The 7,739-nt window shown below is 45.9% G+C and overlaps 1 long non-coding RNA gene across 5 annotated transcripts; it reads right to left on the bottom strand.

Moving 5' to 3' along the window:
- Positions 1-311: 311 nt before the first annotated feature.
- On the bottom strand, positions 312-6,729 carry LOC109248657 (uncharacterized). Of its 5 annotated transcripts, XR_008422222.1 has the most exons (5): positions 6,544-6,729; positions 6,008-6,070; positions 5,657-5,803; positions 1,849-2,026; positions 312-799 (listed from the first exon to the last, which is right to left on the bottom strand). It is a non-coding gene; the product is annotated as an uncharacterized LOC109248657 (long non-coding RNA). The 5 variants fall into 5 exon arrangements; XR_008422219.1 differs by lacking the exon at positions 5,657-5,803 and having other exon boundaries at positions 1,849-2,334; XR_008422221.1 differs by lacking the exon at positions 5,657-5,803 and having other exon boundaries at positions 1,917-2,334.
- Between the last annotated feature and the right edge of the window lie 1,010 nt (positions 6,730-7,739).

Raw genomic sequence — 7,739 nt, 5'->3', positions numbered from 1 at the left:
CAGAGGAGACGTGGCTGCTGCCTCCTCTGGGGGAAAATGCTCTATCCATCTTCCTTTAGTGAGGAACACTTGCTCAAGATAAACTGATCAAAATAAACCAGTAAAAGAAGACATATCAGGACACAGAGGTGCGAAATGACATGCCAGAAGCCTCCACCTGAAGCTAGCCTGCTTCCCCCAATACCCCACGATAGAGCTACATGCACCAGAGGCAGAAGTTTTGTCTGAAGAGGAAATGACATGCCAGCGTTCATGAAGAGCAAAGACAGTCTTAAAAACCTACTAATGAAACAAACTCTCCAAGCCCCATCTGGAGAAACTGCGTGAACTCTCACATTTACTATAGGAATTCTTTTCGGCCTGTGTCAGCTACGACCAGCTCATCACCGATCCTGAATCAGCTGTCACTGAGGTCTACCAAGGACAATTGTCTGAAGTCAGGAAAATCCACACACAGAGGAGAACGGAAGTCCCAGGTCAATACCTGGGCCTGGTCTGTGGAAGAACGAACACAATTTGCGAAAGAGTTCCTCACACTTCGGTGCTCCTCAAAAAGCTCGCCGGTGGGCATGAGGCTATTGAAGGTTCCGCTGTGACCGCGGAGGTGGGGATACAGTGATGAAATACAGGAGACTGAGGGTAAGGCCAGCATTAAAGCCCAGCCGCGACCTCAGAGGACCTGACGATCCGTAAGAACTCCGTGTCTGTTCAGACTGCGCGGGTTTCTGGTATACTGATGCCTTCTCATTTGGGGGTGTGTTTGTTCCCTGAAGCGGTCTTCCTTTATCAGAAGATTCCCCTGAAAATTGTAAGGCTCGTATTATAATCTACTTCTCTAAAAGCTCCCAGAAGTAGGAGTACTAGCATACTCCCATCGGGTACTTCTTTGTATCTTTAAAATTTTTTTAATTGTACCCTTTACAATTACACTTTATTTGGGAAACTGGAAAAAGGCTTATTTTGGCAAGACTTACCCATAGAACGGAGCCCCAAAGGATAAAATGTCAGGGATTAACAAGTTCTAGAAATAAGTCCACAAAAGCATTAGCTTCGAAGAAAATTTGAAGGTGTAACTAAATCGTGGTTTCGCTACCTGCCACTATTGCCCTTTGAGGCCCGCTAGTTCTGTGTCATGGGAGGCTCTTCTGGGCGTGGGAGGCTGGTTAGCAGCCTCCCTGGTCTTTACCCACTCGACGCCAGTAGCACGGCCCCTTCTCCCTCAGTTGTGACAACCAAAGTATTTCCAGACAAATGTCCCCTGTGGGACAAAACCGCCCCTTGCTGAGAATCACTGAAATGCATCTCTTTCATGCATGTGATATCTGTCTGGTGGTATCGTATTCTATTCATGTTCTATTTGTTTCCAGAGAGCAAAGAGCCATATAGATTACTTTCCTTGATGTTATTTCTCTCTCTCTCTCTCTCTTTTTTTTTTTTTTTAAGAAAAAGCTTATAAGCTTTGGGAAAGAAAAAAGAAATTTAGATCTGTTTTGTGTTCAGAGCCTCTACCATTAGGCTGGAAAATGTAAAAGCGGGCCATTCTGCCCTGTGTTTCTGGAAAGGCTCAAAAGGAAAGTACATTTGCAAAGTATTTTTCACAAGAGGCTTTGTGAACAGCTGTAACTATGAAAGCCCCAGATACTGTTAAGAGGATGATGGGCAGGTCTTACGGATTAATCTGTGAAACTCGAAAGGAGAGATGTAATTACTATTTTAGAAAAATCACTTCACTGTCTGTGGAGACCTCATAGATGTAATGACTGTCACGCAGGGCACTGTACAAAACCATTAACAAACTTATTCCTTCCCTCCAGGAGCGTGGAGTCCCAAACGGATGAAATCATGCACATATCGTCCGTCCTTCCATGTCCCGCCCTCCTCCTTTGCTGACCGGAAGGGTGTTCACCAATATTCACTTTGGACAGCCTGCTCTGCCTGAGGACAGAATTTGAGATTCTTCTTCCACTTCCACAAGGTCAGGGTCTGGGCTGCTGGGCAGGAGCAGTGGAATGACACAGCTTCTGTACTATCAAAGGCACTAAAAGGTGTTTTATCAGCTCGACATTAGTGGTTAGACCTTTCCCACTCCATCAGAGTAGATGATTGGGATTTGGTACTAGGCATGTCTAATGTTTCCTAACTGCTCGGTTACTGGTGGTAGGGAGAAAAAAATCCTGAATATTAAGCGCCCACCTTGCCAATTATAATCTCTAATACAATGGCATCCACTTTGGCAATGCTGATATCCAGAACGAGGCCATTCTCTGAGGTGGTATGAAAATCCAGCGTGATGTTTACATCCCATTGGATGTTGTAGCTTTTCTTGACTGGCAGCTAACAAAGATAACCCTGAGATGAAGTAAATGTAGCTTTTCAAGAAGACACACCCAATCATTGGGGCTGAGCGAGACTAGAGCAAGAACTGACATATCTTTTCTCCTCTATTGCCAAGTAAGCATTTGGTACCCAGCAGAGGTTAGCATTTTTGACAAGTGCCAATCATCAATTCCAGGACAATATTATTCAAAGTGCGGTCTGCAGGGGTGCCTGGGTGGCTCAGTTGGGTAAGCATCCAATTCTTGGGTTTTGGCTCTGTTTGTGGGATCGAGCCCCACATCGGGCTCTGCGCTGACAGCTAGGAGTCTGCTTGGGATTCTCTCTCTTCCCGTCTCTCTCTTTGCCCCTTCCCGACCCCCTCGCTCTCTCTCTCTTTCAACAGATAAAGTTAAAAACAACAACAACAACAAAGTCCAACACAATGTAGGCAGAAAGAACAGGAGGAAGCTTTAAGAAATGTGTATGTAATAATGTGATATATTTCCCCAAAGCCCCAGGACATGATTGATGAACTCAACTCATTGAATACGATACAGAGCAGTTTGGGTAGAACTTGAGTGGTACATGCATGTGACAGGGGCTGTATACTTGTGCACAGGAGGACCGCCTCACGCTTCCTATCATTTTAAGATTTGTCAGCTATAATCCAACATCGTTGTTATAATCATTTTGACTTTTAATTATGACTTTTAATGTAAATACACACATATTTGGTAGCTGTACTAGGCAAGTAAATTTGTCTGACAAAGTGCTAAAACCATAATGTGATTTATGGAAAAGTACTAATGAGTCGTGAATGAAACGGATCCTTAAGTGACATTTACTTACCAAACAAATCCAAAACAAAAAAGAAGTCTTTGAGAAAGAGAGTTTTGAATCAAGAGGCTGACAGAGCAAATGCTCCGTATTACACTATAAGCATTAAAGCTTTTGGGGGCTTCCGAGAAAACTGCTCCTCAGGCTGCTAAAACTAAAAATCCACTGATAATTACTGGAAGATTAGCAAATGATTGCATCAGAGATGCTTGCTTAGAAGCATTAGGTGAAACACAGGAAAAAAATGGGGCTCAAGAATCACTTTCCAATCACATGAGTTCAGAAACCGGCTGTTAAGAATTAAGACCAACCATAAAATACATAATGTTGCCTGTTTTTCACTGCAACTTGGCAGCCACACAGATCTTGCTAAAATGAATTAATTTGAACACAATAGTAAAATGGTAGGATTCTCCCCGCCCCTCTCCCCACCCCCACCTAGCTTTATTGCTAAAAGCAACCAACTCTGTACTGAAGAAAACCATGAAGGATTACATTGTCAACAAATGTGCTTGGAGTTTAAGTTTTGAGTAGGAACGTGCTCTGATGGGACCCCTGCAATGAGAGAAAAGCACTTTGTAAGTTACCCAGATGGAGAGCTTGCAACTGACCATAATCAGTCTCCAACTCCCTTCATGGAGAAACGTCTTGCTATGAAAAATGTCAGCTTCACTAAAAAGTATGCTTAGTGATGCAGCAAAAACTAATGTAAATTGAAGATTATTATAAAAGTGTAAAATTAAAATTATAAATTAAAATTATAAAAAATGTAATAATATGGAAGTTGAATCATGACAGGTACCACATGCTGAATTAGGATCTTTATGGAGAAAGAAAGCTGTGTCAAGAATGTCTGAACTGTAAGGCAAATTCGTGTCATAGGTTTCTACAAAATAAGAAGCTAATTTGGTTCTAATTTTTTAAAGTGTACATTAGATAGTCTTGCTTATTTGCTGCTATCTTCAGTATTTTAATGGTTTTTATACTTCCATGCAAAGAAGTATGGCAACATGTTTTGCCAGTAAATACCTGTTTGAAAGGGAAAAATAAAAGCTTGGAAGAATATACCTTTACAGATTTTTGACATGTTCCATCACTTAATAATGACTGTCAGTGAAGTAGGTGATGAACTTAATATTGCCAATCAGCAAAGTTACATCTTACAAGTTTGACAAAATGCTTTAAATTTTATCTTTTCATTACAAGAACAGGCATATGTAAGAAAATCATGGTTCTGCCTTTTATTGAAAGGTGATTTCAATAAAAGGTAGTTGAAATATAACTATGAAATAAATTGTGGAACTAGTTGATGGACTGAAAATGAGTTGTGAAAATTTTCATTTTGGATCTAAGTTAAAAATGAGTATCTTGAACTTGCTGAAATTAACCTCCTCTTACACTGCAATCAACATACCTCTATGAGATTAGTTTCTCTAATGAGCTTTCAAAAAAAAATTTTTTAATGTTTATTTTTGAGAGAGAGACAGTGTGTGAGTAGGGGAGGGATAGAGAGAGAGGGAGACACAGAATCCGAAGCAGGCTCCAGGCTCTGAGCTGTCAGCACAGAGCCCGACACGAGGCTCGAACTCACAAACCATGATCATGACCTGAGCCGTAGTCAGATGCTTAACCAACTGAGCCACCCAGGTGCCCCAAACCCAAATTAATTTTAGATAAATTAACAAGAAGTAAACACATTTGTGGAATGAAAAAAAATGCTACAAGCATAGTAGGGATTCTTTGTCACATCTGTATCCATACTTTCAATGAATGTGCACTGGTTTTAAAATTCTTTTTTTCCTGTTTTATTTATTCTTATGGTTAATAAAATGCAGGTTCATTCTGTGGTCTTTAATTCAGAAAACTGGGTATGTATTATGTCTGTTTTTTCATTTCATTTTTCTAGTAAATCATTTTTATAGTATTTTACGAAAAGATCAGTCCACTACAGATAGGAAATTTTTAAAAATTAAAACTGGTCGTTCATTATAGACAATTTGAGAGACAAATTGCTTAATATTACATCTTCCCAGAACTCTCCTCTATGCCCTTTTTAATCTAGAGTTTTCATCTCTTTGTTTCTAGGCACCTCCCCTCAATCTTTTCCCCCCACCTCAAGGGATATTTACATGTTGACAGGACTCTTTTATAGGTAAAAAGGCTACTTAAGGCTGAGAAATTAAGCTATAATAAGGAAAAGCCTGTGTAGGTAGAGTCGATTATTGGAATCAGCAAATCTCACTGTTGGAGTTAGAGGAAATATAGCTCAGTATCTTGCCTAAATTTGGAGTTGGTTCTATAAAATACTGATAACAACAACAAAACCCACAGGATTTAGGTTTTATAGTGCAGTGCTGAGAGAATAGACTCTGGGGTCAGTCTGAATACATTGAGGCCTGGATTCTGCTCCAACCTGCTGAAAAGCCTTGGGCAAATTACTTAACTTCTCTGATAGCAGCCATAGTCTCTTCATTTGTAGAACGAGGCTAATAACAATACCTACCAGAAACAGTTGATGTAAGGATGAAATGAGACTGCATGTGGAAAACCCCTTCATATTCTCAGCTGGGAGTCAGTAATTGTTAGCTCTTGTCACCCTTACTGTGCAAAGCATTTTCACAGCGGCCATCAAAGTCAACCTCCGCCACGGCTATGAGGTAGCAGGGAAAATATCCTTATCAACATTTCAGAAGTGAGGAAATGCAGCCTTGTAGAAATAAATGACCAACTCAAAACCAGAAGCAGAGACACTTCTCATTTCCAAAACCATGCTCTTTCCACCGTGGGGCTCATCCTTCCCTGCCAGTGATAGCCTAATCCCAGGAATGGGGTGTTCTGTCAGCTCAATCCTTACCTCCCCAATCACGTCTAAATTGGTCTCCTCGCAGCTTCCATCTGTTGGGTCTGGCCGTGCCCTCTGAAGCTAGAGAATAAAAAAAGTATAGGACACCTCGAATCCCAAAGAGAGCTTGTCTGCTCCCAACTCCACACTAAACGGCTGGAGCCTCCCGCTGGAGGGGCCACAGCCCAGGCTCCCCACCACCCTCAGCTGCCCCCATCTGCCCCCATCTGGAGACTGGGCGTCCTTTTGCTGCCCACAACCTCTCCCCAAGTTCCCGAGTCTCTGAGAAACTCCCACTAAGAGATCAGGGGGCCACATAAGCGGGGCCCGTTCCAGCGCTGCCTGCACACACTCCTGTCCCCTCTTGATCGCTTTATCTCTCTAAGGTCATCTGGGTAAATAGAATTATTTTTACTCCGCTCTCCAATCTACTGAAAGATTATGAAAGGATGACAACTAGCTTCACCAGCAAGCCCGCTGATGCCTCAGCAATCACTTTCGACACCTCTTGGTGAAAAACCACTGTTCGAAGCTTCTCTCCCCCGCACCTCTCAGGACTCGCAGTGGTCTGGCCTCTCTCTTTACGGAATAACCCACGTTGAAGCAGACCTTGATTGTAGCTTGGGGTGGCTGCGGTTCCCTGCTTTCTACAGAATCGGACACAAGCTGGATATGAATAACCCTGACCCCAGGTGTGAGCCCCAAATTTCACAACCCTCCCAACCGCCGCGCCAACGGCCACCAACCACCGCGCCAACGGCCACCAACCGCTGCAGGTCGACCCGCCCACTCGGCTCAGCTGCCACGCCCACGGCCAGGCTGGCCCCGCCCCCGCCGGCACTGTTTCCCCCGCTCTCTGACCCCGCCCCTCTGGTGCATATAGGCCCCTCCCACTCCCTCACCCGCCAGGCCGACGGCCAGGCAGACTCCACCCGCGCCGGGCGCTATGGTTTCCAAGCCGCGCTCCACGCCTAAGTCCCGCCCTAGCCCTCAGCTGGCGCTGCCTTTCTCCTCATGGCCGGTGTTGGCCAGCCTGCCCGCCATTAACAGCCGGATGGGCCTGAGAGTCGACGCTTCCAGTGCCTGGGCGCGTCCTTGTCCTCGCCTCACCACGGTGGCCCAAACGGAGTGGCTCTGAAGGACTCTGCGCCGTGTTTTCCCGCTCTCTGTGTGCTTAAAGAGAGCGAACGGGCGGAGAGAACGGCGAATCTGCAGAACCCCGCGGGGCCGCATATTCCTTCAAGAGTCCGAGGAAGCCGACCCGAGGGACGGGCGCAGGGCTGGCTGTGGCGTGGTCGCTGCCGTCGCGCCCTCGGCCGGATCGTGTGACTCCTGAGACCCGGGACCCGGTGAGCAGGCGGACGGGTCGGGGGACGGTGGTACCCCGGCCGCCCCCGGGGCCAGACCGTCTGGGGGTTCCCAGGGTACCACGGGGGTTCCCGCCCGTGGGTACCGTTCCCGCCGAGGACCGTTCAGGGCCTGGCAGTGCCCGGGCCTCGGTGCGGAGATCCCGGCGGGGCCGCGGCTGGTGGTGTGAGGGGCAGGCCGGGCTCCGGGAGCGGGGGAGGAGCTTGGGGTGAGGCTGGGCGTCCGTGATGAAACCCGCACCCAAGCGCAGCTGCTTCCCTGGCCGAGTGTGGGCCGCCCACTTCCTGCAAGAGCCACGGTGCTTGCGGTAGGAATGGTGTGTGTCGGCGAGTGCCTGGGGCAAGTGGGTGAGCCATCCACAGCAGCCGCCCCGGCG

Source organism: Panthera pardus, unplaced genomic scaffold, assembly GCF_024362965.1.
Source record: "Panthera pardus isolate Hobbes unplaced genomic scaffold, ASM2436296v1 HiC_scaffold_15, whole genome shotgun sequence".
Lineage (NCBI taxonomy): Eukaryota > Metazoa > Chordata > Mammalia > Carnivora > Felidae > Panthera > Panthera pardus.
Note: the sequence above shows the minus strand (reverse complement) of the source record. Positions and strands in the feature narration are given on the sequence as shown.